Below are 16,171 nucleotides of genomic sequence, written 5' to 3'. Positions count from 1 at the left end.
CCAGATTCCTGGCCCACACAAAAGATGAGATTTAAAACACTAAGTTTTGGGGTAATTTGTTATGCAGCAGTAGGTAACTAATACATCTCTGTTTTACACATGGGGAAGGGGAGTGAAAACTCAGCCTCCCTGTAGCTTACACCCTCAGCGAATGGTGGGTTAAATAAGAAACATGATATATAGGATGACATCCCAGCCCTATTTTGCTAAACCTCATGTTTGACAGGGTAGGGCCCTTCTCACTGCCTGTAGGGTCGTACAAAGATTTATCATCTCTGTCCCTGGTTCCTAGCACAGAGCGCCCAAAACATTTGGAGTTTCTTGTGTGATCAGGTGATGGGAGCCTTTTTGTTCTAATGAGGTGACTTTTGGTGGGCTCCTAAATAGCTTCAGGTTGGGGACTAGGCACTAGAAAGAGCCAATCTTGATTAGAAGTTTAGAACTTTCAACCCCACCCTCCAACCCTGGGGGAAGGGAGAGGGACTAGAGATTGAGTTAATCACAATGGTCAGTGATTTCATCAATTGGGCCTACCTCGCGCAACATCCATAAAAGCCCCTAAACAACAGGGTTCAGAGAGCATCTGAGTTGTGAACACATTTATGTGCCTGGAGGGTGGCACACCCCAACTCCACGAGGACAGAAGTTCCTGAGCCCAGGACCCTTCCAGACCTTGCTCTATGTACCTCTTCATCTGGTTGTTCATTTATATGCTTTATAATAAACCAACAAAAGTAAGTAAAATATTTCCCGGGGTTTTGTGAGTCTTTCTAGTAAATTATCAAACCTGAAAAGGAGAAGGTGTGGGGAACCCCCTGACTTTGGAACCAAGTCAGACAGCAGTGTGGGTAACCCAGTGACCCAATGCTTGTGACCACCCTCTGAAGGAAAGGCAATCTTATGAGACTGAGCCCTGAAACCTGTGGAGTCTGGCACCAAGTCCAGGTAGTTAGGGTCAGAACTGAATTGAATCGAGGACACCAGATTGCCATCTGGGGAGTTGAAGAACTGGTTTGTGGGAGGAAAAAAAAAAAAAAGCCCACATGGTTGGAGTCAGAAGTGTTGTAGGTAAAAACAACTCACTACTCTGATAGATTCCTGGGCTGCGGGATCACCTCAAAGGCATAAGAAAAAATATTGCTTAAAATCAAGCCCATGAGGAAGGTGGGTAATAAGGGAGGCTGACAACCAGCTCTGACTTTTGGAAAACTTCCCCATGAGACATTTCCAGAACCTGTGGGCTTTGGGGCCTCCCACAGCCATCAGCATCAGAGATGGCCACCCCATCCCCCTCAGAGCGTCTTCCTGAGATGAGGAGAAAGAAGTGGGCTAACCACAGAGTTGGAATCTATTCTCCCTTTTACTTGAACTCCGCTTAACACCTTTACAATGAAGTCCTCATTTGATTCTCCCCGAAAGAGTTGATATTCTTACCCCACTTGAGAGATGAGGGTGTTCTTAGCCCCACTTGGCTTTCTGAGGCTTACAGAGGCCATGCTGGTTACTCAAGTTCATACAGTCAGAAGCAGTGCCAGAACTAGAAAGCGGGTCTCCTGACCCACAGCGACCCAATGCTCTCACAGTTCCAGCTATGCTTCCAAGAGCCAAAGAACAGAGGGTGTGACATTGAAAGAGAGAACCCCCGGGAAAGGAAATAAATGAAGATTAATAGTGCAACTGGAGACACTCGGTATGCCTTTTGAGCAGAGACATCTTGAAGCTGTAAGATTGCATTGTGCTACTCAAACCATGAAAGCTAACATGCGCCTCTTGCCCTGTGCTTATGAATGTGCCTGACCCTTTGGAAATCAGTCAGATTTGGGGTCCATTTCCTTCCCCCCTGAACTTAGGGACTCTTAAGTATCATGGGATCTTGGTGTAAAAGAGCACTGCAACCAGGAGCTGGGAGGGGGGATGCAGTGGTATTGTATTATATTGTGTATTGTATTGTATTGTATTGTATTGTATTGTATTGTATTGTATTATGGAGTTACTGTATAATGCAGGGGTGATGAGAAAGTTCTGGAGATAGACAGTGGTAACGGTTGTACAATAATATGAATGTACTTAATGCCACTGAGCTGTACACTTTAAAATGGTTAAAATAGTCAATTTTGGGGGCGCCTGGGTGGCTCAGTAGGTTAAGGGTCCAACTCTTGATTTCAGCTCTGGTCATGATCTCAGGGTTGTGCGATCGAGCCCTGCATTGGCCCCGTGCTGGGCGTGGAGGCTGCTTAAGATTTTCTCTCTCCCTCTCCCTCTCCCCCTCCCCTCACCACTCACGTGTGCTCTCTCTCTAAAAAATAAAAAGAGTAAATTTTATGTTATGTATATTTTACCACAATCGAGAGAGAAGGTACCCCACCCCCTAAAAAAGTAAACAACTGAAAAACACACTCATCTCTTAGTTGAATGGGAGAATGGAATAAAAGATACCACGTCCTCTGTGGAGTGGGGATTCTAGGAATCCTTCTTAGACCCAGAGACCCCAAATGACACTAAGTCTTTGTCCCAGCGTAACTGGCCCGGTGCTGCCATTTGGGTCCCACCTAAGGGACCTCCAAGCTCTGCAGTAAAAGGAAGACAAGCAAGGGAACAGAACAGCTTCACAAAGCAGGCCCTGGGCCAGAATTTCCAAGATGGTGGCCCAGGGGGTGTCAGAGCCGTGGGGACTTTTAAAGGTCCTCTGGTCCAACTCCTTCCTTTTATATAGATGGAGGAATTGAGTCCCAGAGAGGAGAAGCATGGGCCCACACAGCTGGTCAATCACAGCAGAGCCAGAAGCCATGCGAGCTTCTGCCCAGTGGACATGAGTTCAAACGCGGCTCTATCACTGGCGTACATGTGACTGTCGGCTGACCTCACCCCTTCCATCTTCATCTTGCTGGTCGTTAAAAGGAGAGCAAAGAGAGCAGGGACAACACTGTCTTGCTCTTCACATCTTTGGCGAGGTTATTGAGACTGAGGGTCTCAAGCGCCACACCCAGGGCCTAGTCCATGGTGGGTGCCCATGCCCCATCCTATTGCTTTTGTCTGGACCATCGGCCACTGCTCCCCCTGCAACCTCCCTCTGCTCTCGTCGCCAACAGAGTGAGGAGGTGGGAGGCAGACCGACCAGGGTGTCCCCACAGAGTGGGGACAGACTCATCGGCTGAGCAGTCCCTCAGAAAATCAGCATGCCCACTTCTGCCAGCACCGGGGCTCCAAAGGCAGCTTCCAGTCGAAGGATACCTCATTTCCCACCTCGACACCCCCTGCCTCCCAGTCTCCTCCCCTCCCAGGGCTCCCTGGGCCAGTGCACTGGGACTTCTGTGCTCCCAGGAAGGAAGATTGGCTGGGGGCAAAGAGCGCCATTCATTCAACCCTCACCCCACCTGGGTCAGGGAGGGTAATGACACCCCCGTTGCAACTGAGAAAATTGAGACAGGGAGGTTGAGCAGCCTGTCCGACCTCACGTGGCTAGGACGTAGTTGAGCGACCATGTCTACCTGGAGTCCAGAGGAAGAGGAAACAAAGCTAGAACAGAGCCGCTTCTGCATCCCACTCTACTCCCGGGCCAAACGATCTTGGGCACATGACTTCTACGCTTAAACTCGATTTCCTCACGGGGAAAAGTGACCTCAGTAATACAGGCCCTGCCTCATGGAACTCTTCATGTGAAAGCACCTGGCGTCTGGTCGACCGCCCCCCCACCCCAGGAAATGACCGTTTCTCTTCCCTGGCCTGAGGGGTCACCCCAGCACTTCCCCCACCTCCCAGCCGGCAGCCCAGCCCCTGACCCTGTTTGTTGACACCACATCCGGCCGTGTGTTGTCACCCTCCATTACACCACCACACCTCACCAGTGACATAACCCCCTCCATTGCCCTCCCCACCCACCCCAGGCTGGCGTAACGCAGGTTCTGCTGACACATCCTCACTGAAATTCAAAACCAGAGACTGTGTGTTGGTTTGCTGCTTTGTTGGAGGGCAAAGCCAAGTCCAGCCCCTTTTTCTCTTTGTTCTCTCTCTCTCTCTCCTGGCCTCAGAGCCCTGAGGAGGCTGCCGGGAGCCAGGAGCTGGGAGGGGGCACTCACGCCAGCAGAGCTAGGCCCAGCCCCTAAGTTCCTGAGGCAAGATGGCAGGAGCCATGGGTGCCGTAAGGCGGCAGTGTGAAGAAACGGGCCTGCTTGATGAAACCCATTTCTCAGAGATGAGAGCCAGAGACAGAGAGGGAGAGCTCCAGCCCCAGTTCCCAGAAATGTGTCTCTACTCTCTCACCCATTCAAAAAATACTTTTGGGGCACTCACTGTGTGCGAGAGTCCCTAGCTGGAGACACTGTCGGGAGTAAGGACAGATCAGAGGTTCCAGCCTCACAGAGCTGGACGTGGCAGTGGATCCGCACAGACGACAGCCAAGTAAAAAAACTCCTAACAAAACAAAACAAGAGCCCTTCAGATGGTGAGAAGTGCCTTGAGGGAAACAGATGGGCTGATAGGACAGCAACTGAGTCCCGGGAATGGGCGCTAATTGAGTGGAGTGATTCAGGGAGGCTTCTCTGAGGAGGTGACGATGAGCTGAGACCCAGAAGATGAGGAGGAGCCAGCCATGTGAGGAGCTGGGGTGGACTGTTCCAGGAGAGTGAATCATAAATGCAGAGGCCATAAGATGGGAGAAGGCTGGCTTGCTCCACGATGACGAAGGGACCGAGTGGCAGGAGCATGTAGGACGAGGGGAACGGTAAGGTCTGAGAGGTCTCCAGACACCAGGTCACGAGACAGGACCCTCCTGGCCCACAGCAGGAGCTAGGACTGTATTCAAAGAGAGATCTGGAAATACCCTGGAGGACCCTTCCCTTCCTGGAGCCCTGAAAGCTTGGGGGACAAGGGTGACCGACAAGACTCCCACATACGGGCACGCTCAGACAGTGGAACACAGGGAACCTCAGGATCTGTCGAAATCCATGCCCTTCAACGCTACAGATGGGGGCACGGCCCCAGGATCGGAACGGGTATGCCCACAATCACACCGTGTGGCCAGAGCAGAACTAGAACCCGGGACACTGGAAGTGAAAGTGGAGCCCACAGTTTTCACAGTTAGGGTTGTGTGATTTCCTTTTGCTTTTCCCAGCAAACCCATTCTTGTTCTGAGAAGAAAGGGAACATGGTCTCCTCGGGTCACACGGTGAGAGGAGCTGGGGAGCCGGGCTCCAAACCCGGCTTCTCCTGATACCAATGCCCACACCCTTTCCAGGGGGCCACGAGGGATTTAGGTTCTTCCTGATGGCAGCTGGAACCTTGTTTGGGAAACACCTCAGGGCCCAAGCAGGTAAAACAAATGAGCCAGGTGCCCTCGCGCATTAGTCCTTGACGTGAACACATTTTTTTTTTTTTTAGAAGCGATCAAGGAAACCATTTATAAATAGTTATCACTGGGCATACACTTTCCATGATGATTTTCTTCATAAATGATCCACTAGATCTTGCTCCGTTTAAGACTGCAGAACTCGCACTTCCAAGGCATCAAACTAACCGGGAGGGTTTGTTCCAACACAGGCGGCTGGGTCGTAGGCCCAGGGTCAGCAGGTCTGGGGTGGGGCCCAAGATCTTGCACCGCTGACAAGCTCCCAGGTGATGCTGATGCTGCTGGCTTGGGGACCCCACTCTGAGAACCACTGCTGTACCACTACACGGTGGTCTCTGCCCAGCTCTCCTTTAGGACCAAGGTCCTCATTCACCCAGGGACTGTCCCTCCACAGGAACTGCTCTTAACAGAAGGGCCCTGCATTACCCAAGGTTATCTCCCCTTCGGGCCAGCAGCCTACTGGTCAGTGGAGACGCTCCAAGGGCTCAGTTCCCGACAACTCTGCGGGGACTGAGCTCCCTGTGGGATGGTCCCGAAGGCCTCGACCGTGACTCTGTCAGAGTTCAACTTCTCCTCCCGCTTAATCCCACATTCGTAATTCCCTCCCAGGTGTTGTTCCCAAAAATACTTCCCATTAGACACCCTGAATGCAAACGTCCATCCCAGGATCTATTTCCCAGAGTGTCCGACTTTAGAGTTAGTCCCAGAAGTGCGGTGCTCTAAGGAAGCCGATTACATGGGATCTGGGGGCTGGATCTCCCATTGGCTGGCTGGCTGACAGTGAACACTCCAGCACTCGGGGGTTTACACAGCCCCCCGAGTGTAAACATGAAGCCTCTACTGGTGGCAAACTGGACTGGGTTATCTGTGGGAGAAGGGAATGAATTGGTGGGCAGTGTATCACAGGCGCTTGAGAGGCTTGAATGAGTTACCAATTATAATGACAGTAAAATTGGATGGCTCTCACTGAATGCCATAATGCACTAAAGAAGGATAATGAAAATCACCCCTAGAAGGCAAAGTGTCAAAGTCAGAGGGCCTCTTTGGCACCATCTGAAGGACTTTCATCTTGTACAGTCAGAAGATAGAAAAGGCTGAAAATCAGGCCCAGGTCTTCACTGTAAGGGTAACAGATCACCAGAAAATTCTCAATCCCGGCAATTCTGTTATGCCAAGTCTAGAGCTTTAATTAGAAAGCAGCAAGGCCCTGTGACTTGGCATAGGGACATTAGCGTGGATGCACTCAAGAGCCTTAAAGCCCCCGAACATCCAGAATTCTCTAAGCCTGCTGAAGTGGCCTAGGACTCCTAGTAAATACTAGTGCTCCCACCTAGCTTAAAGATGATGCCCCCACGCCTGGGTGGCTCAGTTAAGCATCTGCCTTCGGCTCAGGTCATGATCTCAGGGTCCTGGGATCTAACCCCTGCTCCCTCTCCCTCTGCTGCTCCCCCTGCTTGTGTTCTCTAGCTCTCTCTCTCTCAAATAAATTAAAAAAAAAAAAAGATGATGTCCCCCCAGTAGACACACACCCCTACACACACACACATATCACCTCCCAACTGCCAAACTCTTAACCAAGGCCAAGTTGTTATTATTCAGCCAGAAAACACTGGGTCTGCCAGGCTTCCCGGATAAGAATGAGAATGATAGGATCTCAAACAGATGCCAGATGGCCCTTACCCATCAGAAGCAAGATGAGTGCAAACATTGTGATAAGCAGCAAAGTCACTGAGGCAGCTAGGGGCCTGAGCCACAGCCAGCTATGGAGATGTTAATAAAACAGGACATTGCTAATGGCAGGCTAGATGAGCAGCCAGCAAGGGAATTGCTCAATCTATACAATCAGAATAAATCAAAGATCAGGCTCCCTGGCCAAGTTTCCAGACCTCAGACCATTTGCAATTTGAGGACTGTTGGATACAGAGTTGATACGGGATACCCAAGATACTATCTTGGCCCCTGTTCGAATGAGAACGTCTGGGAGTCAGGTAACAGAGTCCCAGCTCGGACCTAGCTCACAGTAGGTCCACACGCTCACCCAGTGGTCATTTCCTCAGGGCCTGAACTACAAGTGGAATGGACTTGACGGTTGGCAGAACTTCCATATTGTTTCCTTGGCCTGTGAGGTAAGAGCTCTCATAGTGGGAAAGGGCAAGTAGAAACTTCTGAAACTGCCTCTACCCACACCCCACTAGCTGAGATAGTAAATTGAAATCAATATTGCATCATGACAGAGATGACTGCCACCCTTAAAGATCTGAAAGATACAGGAATGTGGTTCCTACCATGTCTTCATTTAAGATGCCAGTCTGGCCATGAGAAATTATTAGAAGGACCTAGAGGCTGACACAGATGTCCACACAACCACGCAGTAGCTCTCATTTGCAACTGCTGGACTATATGTAATGTCTACTGAGCAGGTTAATGCAGCCCAGGATGGAGAGTGGCCACTGAGGTGACCAGTGGCTTTCTCTACCTCTCTCTCGGGAGGGAGGACCAGAAGCAGCCCACATTCAGGTGGAATGGACAACATTATACATTTACAGTCTTCCCCCCAGGGCTACACTGACTCTTCTCTCCCCTGTCATAATACAGTCTGAAGAGACCCGGACACTCATCTGGACACTCCACAGAACATTACATTGGTCGACTAGATTAATGACTTCCTGCGAATCAATAGGTAAGGAGGAGTAAGAAGTGGCAAGTACCTCGGAGGTCTTGATAAGACCCAAGGGCTCCAGGGGGTGGGGACAGAGTCCATGAAGATTCAGGGTCCCGCCACATCAGTTTTAATGGGTTCTAGGAAAGGCCAGGACATCCCCTCCATAGTAAAGGGCAGATTATTGTGTCTTTCGCCTCACACCACCAAGAGGAGGACACAACACCTGGAAAGCCTCTTCAAGCACTGGATCAAACATATCCCACATATGAAACTATTGCTCCAAGCCAATTCCTAAGTAACACAAAGACTGCTGGTTTTGAACGGAGCCCAGAGGAGAAAAGTGTCGTGCGGCAGGTCCTGGCTCAAGCACTTGAGCCGTAAGCCCTGGCAGATTCTATGGGATTAGAGGCGAATATGCGGGGGGAAAGATGCTGTGTGGAGTTTATAGCAAGCCTTAGTAGGAGACTCACAATGTATATTCCTGCTGTGGATCTGCATGGGTGGAAGGGCGATGGGAACCCCTCTAAGGTGCCAGGGAACACATTTTGGGAACCACTGAGTAAGGGGCTCTCAAGACCCCCTCCAACTCAGACTTTCTACGGGTCCTTCTTACCCTGGGTTTGCTCAAGCCCAGGTCTCTGTAGGTCTTACTTGTTTGGGGGCCAATTCTGCCTGCATGCCCGGCCAACAGCTGCTCGGGAAAAAGGCTCCCTACTGCTCTCACCCAAGAAGTTCTGGCTCAGAATGGGCTATCTGAGAGCGCCAGCCAGGGATGCTGCCAAAGTGTTTCTAGTCAGAATAAGAGCTGGGGATCTTGCCCGTGAGTCTGCCTCTGCGGTTAAGTGCAGAAGCCTAACTTCCGTTGGTTTGCAAAGCCTAGTATTTTTCCTTCTTGCACGGGGCTGTGGTATGTGTAAATCCCAGACTGCAGTTTAGTTGCCTTGCCCTGAACCTTGCCTCCTCTGGAAGTGCAGGGATGGGGAGGAGATAGAGGGAGAGACTGTGTCCCAGGCGATCCTGGAGGGAGAGCCTGTCCAAAGGCACCTTCAGTTGACAACGACCAGTGCCCCTTCACCCACCAGCAGAACCCGACGGAAGGAGAATGACTGGTCTAAGTCCATCACACCTTTGCTGCCTGGGAAAACTCTTCCCCTCTCTGGGCCTCAGTTTCCCCATTATAAAATGAAGGGGCTGGACGCTCTGCCTGTCCTGATGTTCTCTGACCCACAGCCTGAAAATGCAGGGAAAGAGCTGTTTCTCCTCTTCTCCTTGTCTGTGGCCCCTGTTACAATCACCTGCCTGCCGTCAATCTTGGATGTGTGTCAGTGTGTTTGTACTTCAAGAATGGAAATAAATGAAAAAATGCACCCTGAAATAACGAGAGGCCTGGCAGATGGAGCATCCTCCCAGCTGGGGCAGGAGTGGGGATGGAGGCCAGACCCCGAGCAGCCTGGTGACACATAGCCTTCATGCCTCACCCTGCGGTGTTGCACACAGAGGCTTGGCTGTCTGTACAGGACACATTCTGGTGAGAGAGCCCTTCAGACTCAGCCCAGTACCTTCTGTGGTGGCCTCGCTGGGAGACCGTTGGGGCAGCTCCCTTGTCACAGCCTCGGGGGTGGCGGGGCGGCCTCACGGGGTTGCGGAAAGAGGACAGGAAGGGTTGTCAAAGTGACTTCACTGCCACTCCTGAGAAGGAACTATTCACAGTTTCAAGAGTAATTCCTGGCACACAGTAGGTGCTCAATAAAATGTTATTTGTTACTGGTGTGTTCGAGGCAACACAGTTCAAGCGTGTTTGACCAAGAAATGCATTTTGCATTATGACCCAGAGTGCACGTGTGAGCGCGTGCGCGCGCGCGCACACACACACACACACACACACACACACACACGTATCCAATGTGTATGTGTGTGTCTGAAACACAGTATTTTCAGAAATTAATCCTTAAGGCATGCTACAAACAATATACCCATGTTTTCTCTTCTATTTCCTTTTTAAATGCTAATCACGATCCACTAAATTGATTTCGTGACCCGCTAATAATTAACAATGTCCAGTTTGAAAAATACGAGCATAGAAATCAACCTGTGTGTTTGAATTCATTAGCTGCTACTTCCAAGCTGAGTACCATGGAGCATATTTCTCAGCCTCTGATTCCCAGCCTGTAACCTGGAGATTTCAATACCCGCTCCTAGAGAGGATGACTGTGAGGCTTATAGATAAAGCCAAAGCAGCATACCGTGCCATCGTGAGTGCCCAGTAAATGTCAGGTGGCATTATGATGTCACATGAGGAACTGACACTCTCAGTTGGGGGAGTGAGGATCCCCTGCCTAATCCTCTGACACCTCAGTCTTCCCACCCCCAATCTGAAAGCCGCAGGGAGCTCACGACCTCACAAAGGCCGCTGGGTCAGGTGCTGAGCCACATGCTTTAGAAGAGACAGCCACAAATCGGACACTAATCCTGTCCTGGAGGAGCTTAGATGCCAGAGATGAGTCATAAACCCCATTATTACACAAAGGGGTGGCATCTTACACAGAATAAAGGCAACAGGCCTGGAGTTCAAGGTAAGAGTTGTTTCTTCCAAATGAGGCGATCGGAGTGGCAGGGTCTGTGTTTACCTCACTCAACAAGGGAGCCTCAGATCCCAGTGCAGCTCTTGACATATAAGAAGTGCCTTATAAATATTTATGTATGAAATCAGTGAATGCATCAAAAGAAAAGATGTTCAGGGGAGGATGCAGAGGCACACAGAAGGACAGAGGGAGGACATTCAAGGCAAAGAATTCCATGAGGAGTCGTTTCCAGGGAGGTCTAGGATGGTGTTGAATGAATGAAATCCAAACCCACCCAGGAAACCAGAACCAACCTCCCTACCACCCCTCTCCCCATAGCCCTGTATTGGCTGAGAAAAACTGAAGAAGGGAAATAGGAGTCTAGGTGTGGGAACTTGTTTCCCAGCCCTGGGTCGCTGGCATATGATCCTGGGAAAAGTCAGTTCCCCTAGCCTCTCAAAGGAAGGGTATTGGACAAGATACTCTCTAAAATCATTTCCAAGTATATAAGCTCTTTGCTCTAGAAGCTGTTTTTCTCCCCCTCTCTCCCAACTACCCCAGGGCAGCCCACTGTGTACTGCTGTTGTCATCTTCCTGGATGTTTGGCCCATAAACACAGGCCATAAAGAACTGGCTGGGTACAAGGTGCTCTGGTTACTACTGCTATGAAAGAAATTACCCAACACTTAGTAGTATAAAACAATCACCATTTTACGTTGCTCCTGATTCTGTGGGTTGAGAATTCAGAAAGGGCTCGACTGGGCAGTCCTTGCTAAGACCTCTCATGAGATTGGAGTCTATGCCGATTTGGGCTGCACTTATCAGAAGGCTCGGGTGGGCTGGACCCCTGAGGTTACTCAGTCACGTCCAGTCCCAGATGGCTGGCAGTGGAAGCTGGTTTTTGGCAAGGTGCTCAAATGTGCCTCTCCAGCATGGTGGTGTCAGGGTAAATGGACTTGTTACATGCCAGCTGGCTTCCTCTAGAACAAGCGACCCCAGAGGACCAGGCAGAAGCTCCCTAAGCTTTTATGACCTAGTTTATGGAAGTCAGGCAGCAAAACCTCTATCACATTTTATGGCTTACAAGAGAGTCACTAAGGCCAGCTCAGAATTTATGGGGAGGGGACATAGACCTCACCTCTCAATGGCAGATGTGTCAATGAATTTGCAGAAAGGTCTTAAAATTGCCACACAAGTTGCCAGTCTGGCATAGAACACTGATGTAGTCATGTGTGGCCTTGGCCTTCCTTGTTCACTCCACCTCTATGGCCTCAGTGCCCTTTTTACTATCCTGGGACATGCACACGTATCCTGATGCTCCCTACTTTACCAGATCTTTTCCTATTAGTTCCCCTCTTCTCAATCAAACCTTGCCTCTTGTTATAGACTGAATGTTCCTCTCTTCCCCAAATTCTTATGTTGAAGTCCTAATCCCCAGTGTGATGGTATCAGTATGTGGGCCCTTTGGAGAGGTGATTAGGTTTAGATGAGTTCATGAAGGTGGGGCCCACGTGATAGGATTAGGGTCCTTATAAGAAGAGTTAGAGACACCAGAGCTCTTTTTCTCTCCACCATGTGAAAACACAGCAAGAAGACAGCTGTCTAGATTCCAAGAGATCCTGATAAAAAAACTAACTGGACACCTGATCCCTGTTGAACATGCTCATCTCTAGATGGCCTCTAACTGAGTGACCCAAAGAAGGCAATTTCAGACACCGTGGCAGATAATAAAAAGAGATAAGAGACTATACTGTGAATCCTGATGGGTTTCTGATGTCTACTGAGGCCCTATATTTGGAGTATATCATCAAACAGAAAATCCATGAGATCAGCATGTGGGGAAATATATGTGAGGCAACCAACTTCTATTTTCTCTCTAAAACTGCACATGGTTTTAACAGGTGGTTGTCAGGCAGAACGGCTCTCCAGATTTGAGCTGAGCCCGATGAGACAGCCCTGTCTTTATCAGCAGACCTCCGGATTAGCATTTATTGTATCTCACCTGTTACCTCATATTAGACTAGTGACCTAGTTGGTTAAGCCCAAATCCACAAAAACTAGTTAGGATTGAACATAATAAAATAGCAGAGCACTTAAGGGATTGGGATGAGGGGGTTGATCAATAAAAGGATGAGACCTAATGTGTGGAGTGGAATGAACTGGAAGAAGATGTGCTCAGCATGCTCCCTGCTCAGGCCTTCATAATTTATTTTCCTTTTCTGGAATGTTCTACCCCCACATAACCCTATAGCAGCTCCTTCGCTTCATTCAGGTCTCTGCTCAAATGGGTCAGCTTCTCTGACCACCCATCACTCTCACACCCTTTTCCCTGATTTATTTTTCTAATCTCCATTTGTAAACATTCTCTCTGTATTGGCTTATTTCTATCTTCCTCTTCTAATTCCATGAGAGTAAGAACTTTGTCTTTACCTGCTCCCTGCTGTTGCCTGCCCTTCCTAGATTAATATCTGGTATACAGCAGGCGTTCAATAAATACTATTTGAATGATTGAATCATTCAACAAATCAATCTTGTTGGAACATATACAAATGGAATGGATCACAGGAGAACACAGTGGAGGGGAGTAAAACATAAAAGGGGAAAAATGGAATGGAGCGAGCCAGGGTAGAATGGCATAGGGAGGGGCAGGTAGCTCAGGATGAAAGAGAGTAGAACAAAACTAAATTCAGAACAGCGGGATGGAGTAGAGCCATGGCTTTTCAGTCCTCGATGCACACTGGCACCATCTGGGGAGCTTTTAAATCATACAATGCCTGGATCTACCCATTCAGATTCAATTAGTCTGGGGTGGGGCCCAAGCGCCATTATTTCTTACAGCTCTCCATGTGATCCAAATTTGCAGCCAAGGGTGAGAACCACTCTATTAGGACATTCTGGTTACAGAAATTAGGTTAACCTCAAGCCCAGCTGTAAGGCTCATGCACAAAAGAGCTACCAGCTAGAATCTCGAACCCCACCAACGGCCCATCGGTAAGGGAACGTGTTCGCCAGCAGCAACAGCCGCAGAAAATCTCTCGAATTTTCAGCTATTGCCCAATAGAGCATGTTGTTCTGACAAATGTGTCAGTGGAAACTCTCATCTCAACCAGAGCAGCCTGGTTCTTCTGTGGGGTCGGGCGGTCTGCCGGCGTATCTCCGGGGGTCCTCTCTGCACGATATGGATTGGGCAATCTGCAAAGGCATTCCATCTTTGCAGGAAGATAAACAGGGTCACCCTGGAACTCCAGTCTCCTCCAAGGCAGACTCTCCCCCTTATCTTCCTCCCACTGCCCAGCTAATTGCAAAGTCTCCTTCTGCTTTGGACCCAACCAAGCAGAATTATAAGGAGGCCCAAAGTCTGACTTCCACTGTCTTCCTGACATCAGATTTTTTTAAAAACTTTATTCAATTTATTTAAACTAAAAAAGAAACACAAAAGTTTTACCCATTTCTCCCACCTCCCACCCCCTGCCTCTTGGCAACCACGAATCCATTTTATGTATCTATAAACTTGGGGTTTGGGGGGTTTTTTGTTTTTTGTTTTTTGTTTTTTAAAGATTCCACATTTAAGAGAGAGCACACAGTATTTGTGTCTCTCTCTCTGTCTGACTCATTTCACTTAGCTTAATGCCCTCAAGCTTCATCTATGCTGTAGTAAATGGCAAGACTTTCTTCTTTCCTTGGCTGAATAATATCGCATTATACAATTTTCTTTTCTACTCATCCATTGATGGACACTTTGTTCCCATTTCCTGCCTCGTGTAAATAATGAGGCAATAAACATGGGGGTGCATATGTCTTTTCGAATAAGTGTGTTCGTTTCCTTGAGATAAATGCCCAGTGGTGGAATTGCTGGATCATATGGTAGTTCTATTTTTAATTCTTTGAGGAACCTCCATACTGTTTTCCATAGTGGCTGCATCAATTTACATTCCCACCAACAGTGCACAAGGGTTCCCTTTTTTGCACCCTTGCCAACGCTTTTTATTTTTGATACGAGCCATCCTAACAGGTGCGAGGTGGTATCTCATTGTGGTTTTGATTTGCATTTCCCTGATGATGGGTGATATTGAGCATCTTTTCATGTGTCTGTTGGCCATCTGTGTGTCTTTGGAAAAATGTCTATTTGGATCCTCTGCCCATTTTTTAATCATATTGTTTGGAGTGGTGGTTTTTGGTCTTAGGCTTTTTTAATTTTTTGGTGTGTTTTGGGGGTTTTTTGTGGGGTTTTTTTTTGTCTTTTTTGCTATTGAGTTGTATGAATTCTTTACATGTTTTAGATATTAGCCCCTTACCAGATACACGATTTGCAAATATTTTTTCCCATTGTGTAAGTTACCTTTACATTCTATTGATGGTCTCCTTTGCTGTGCAGGAGCTTTTTAGGTTGATGTAATCCCACTTGTTTATTTTTGCTTTAATTGCTTTTGGTGTCAGATTCAAAAAATCAAATCATCCCCAAGACTGATGTCAATGACCACATATGTTTTCTTCTAGGAATTTTATGGTTTCAGATCTCATATTCAAGTTTTTGATCCATTTTTTAAAAGGATTTTATTTATTTATTTGAGAGAGAGAGGGGGAGAGAGCATGAGTTGGGGCAGGGAGGGTGCAGGGGAAGAGGGAGAAGCAGACTCCCTGCTGAACAGGGAGCCTGATGCAGGGCTGGATCCCAGGACCTCGGGATCATGACCTGAACGGAAAGCAGATGCTTAATTGACTAAGTCAGCCAGGAACCCCTGATCCATGTTGAGTTAATTTTTTCTGTATGGTGTAAGATAGTGGTCCAGTTTCATTCTTTTGCATGTGACTGTCCAGTTTTCCCAGCACCATATATTAAAGAGCCTCTCATTTCCTTTTTGTGTACTCTGGGCTCCTTTGTTGTAAATTAATTGACCATATATGTGTGGGTTTATCCTGGGATCTCTATTCGGTGTCACTGATCTATGTGTCCGTTTTTATGCCATTACCATGCTGTTTTAATTACTGTGGCTTCGTAGTATGGTTTGAAATCAGGGAGCATGATGCCTCCAGCTTTGTTCTTCTTTCTCAAAACTGCGTTGGCTCTTTGGGGTCTTTTGCAGTTTCATACACATTTTAGGATTGTTTATTTCTGACTTCAGATCTTCCTCTCTCCAATGCCAATTCTGGCCCCAGCTTTTATCCAAAACCACTCCAGCTCTCCAGGAAAAAAACAGTAATGACGATAATGACAACTATTCCTTCTAGAGTTTTGGCTGTCATTAATCTATGCATGATAAGTTGCAATGATACTCAGATTAGATAACAATAACCTATATAACAATAACTCACGGAGGGCTCATTATGTACCAGGCATCCTTCGTTCAATTTTATATATATTAGCTTATTTATCCACTCTATAAGGTAGGTGCTATTATATCATCCCCATTTATTTTTTTTTAGGATTTTATTTATTTATTCATGAGAGACAGAGAGAGAGAGAGAGAGAGAGAGAGGCAGAGGCAGAGGGAGAAGCAGGCGCCCCACGGAGCAGGGAGCCCAATGTGGGGCTCAATCCCAGGAGCCTGGGATCATGACCTGAGCTGAAGGCAGATGCTTAACCGACTAAGCCGCCCAGGCGCC

This window comes from Zalophus californianus, chromosome 4 (assembly GCF_009762305.2).
Source record: "Zalophus californianus isolate mZalCal1 chromosome 4, mZalCal1.pri.v2, whole genome shotgun sequence".
Classification (NCBI taxonomy): Eukaryota; Metazoa; Chordata; class Mammalia; order Carnivora; family Otariidae; genus Zalophus; species Zalophus californianus.
Note: the sequence above shows the minus strand (reverse complement) of the source record.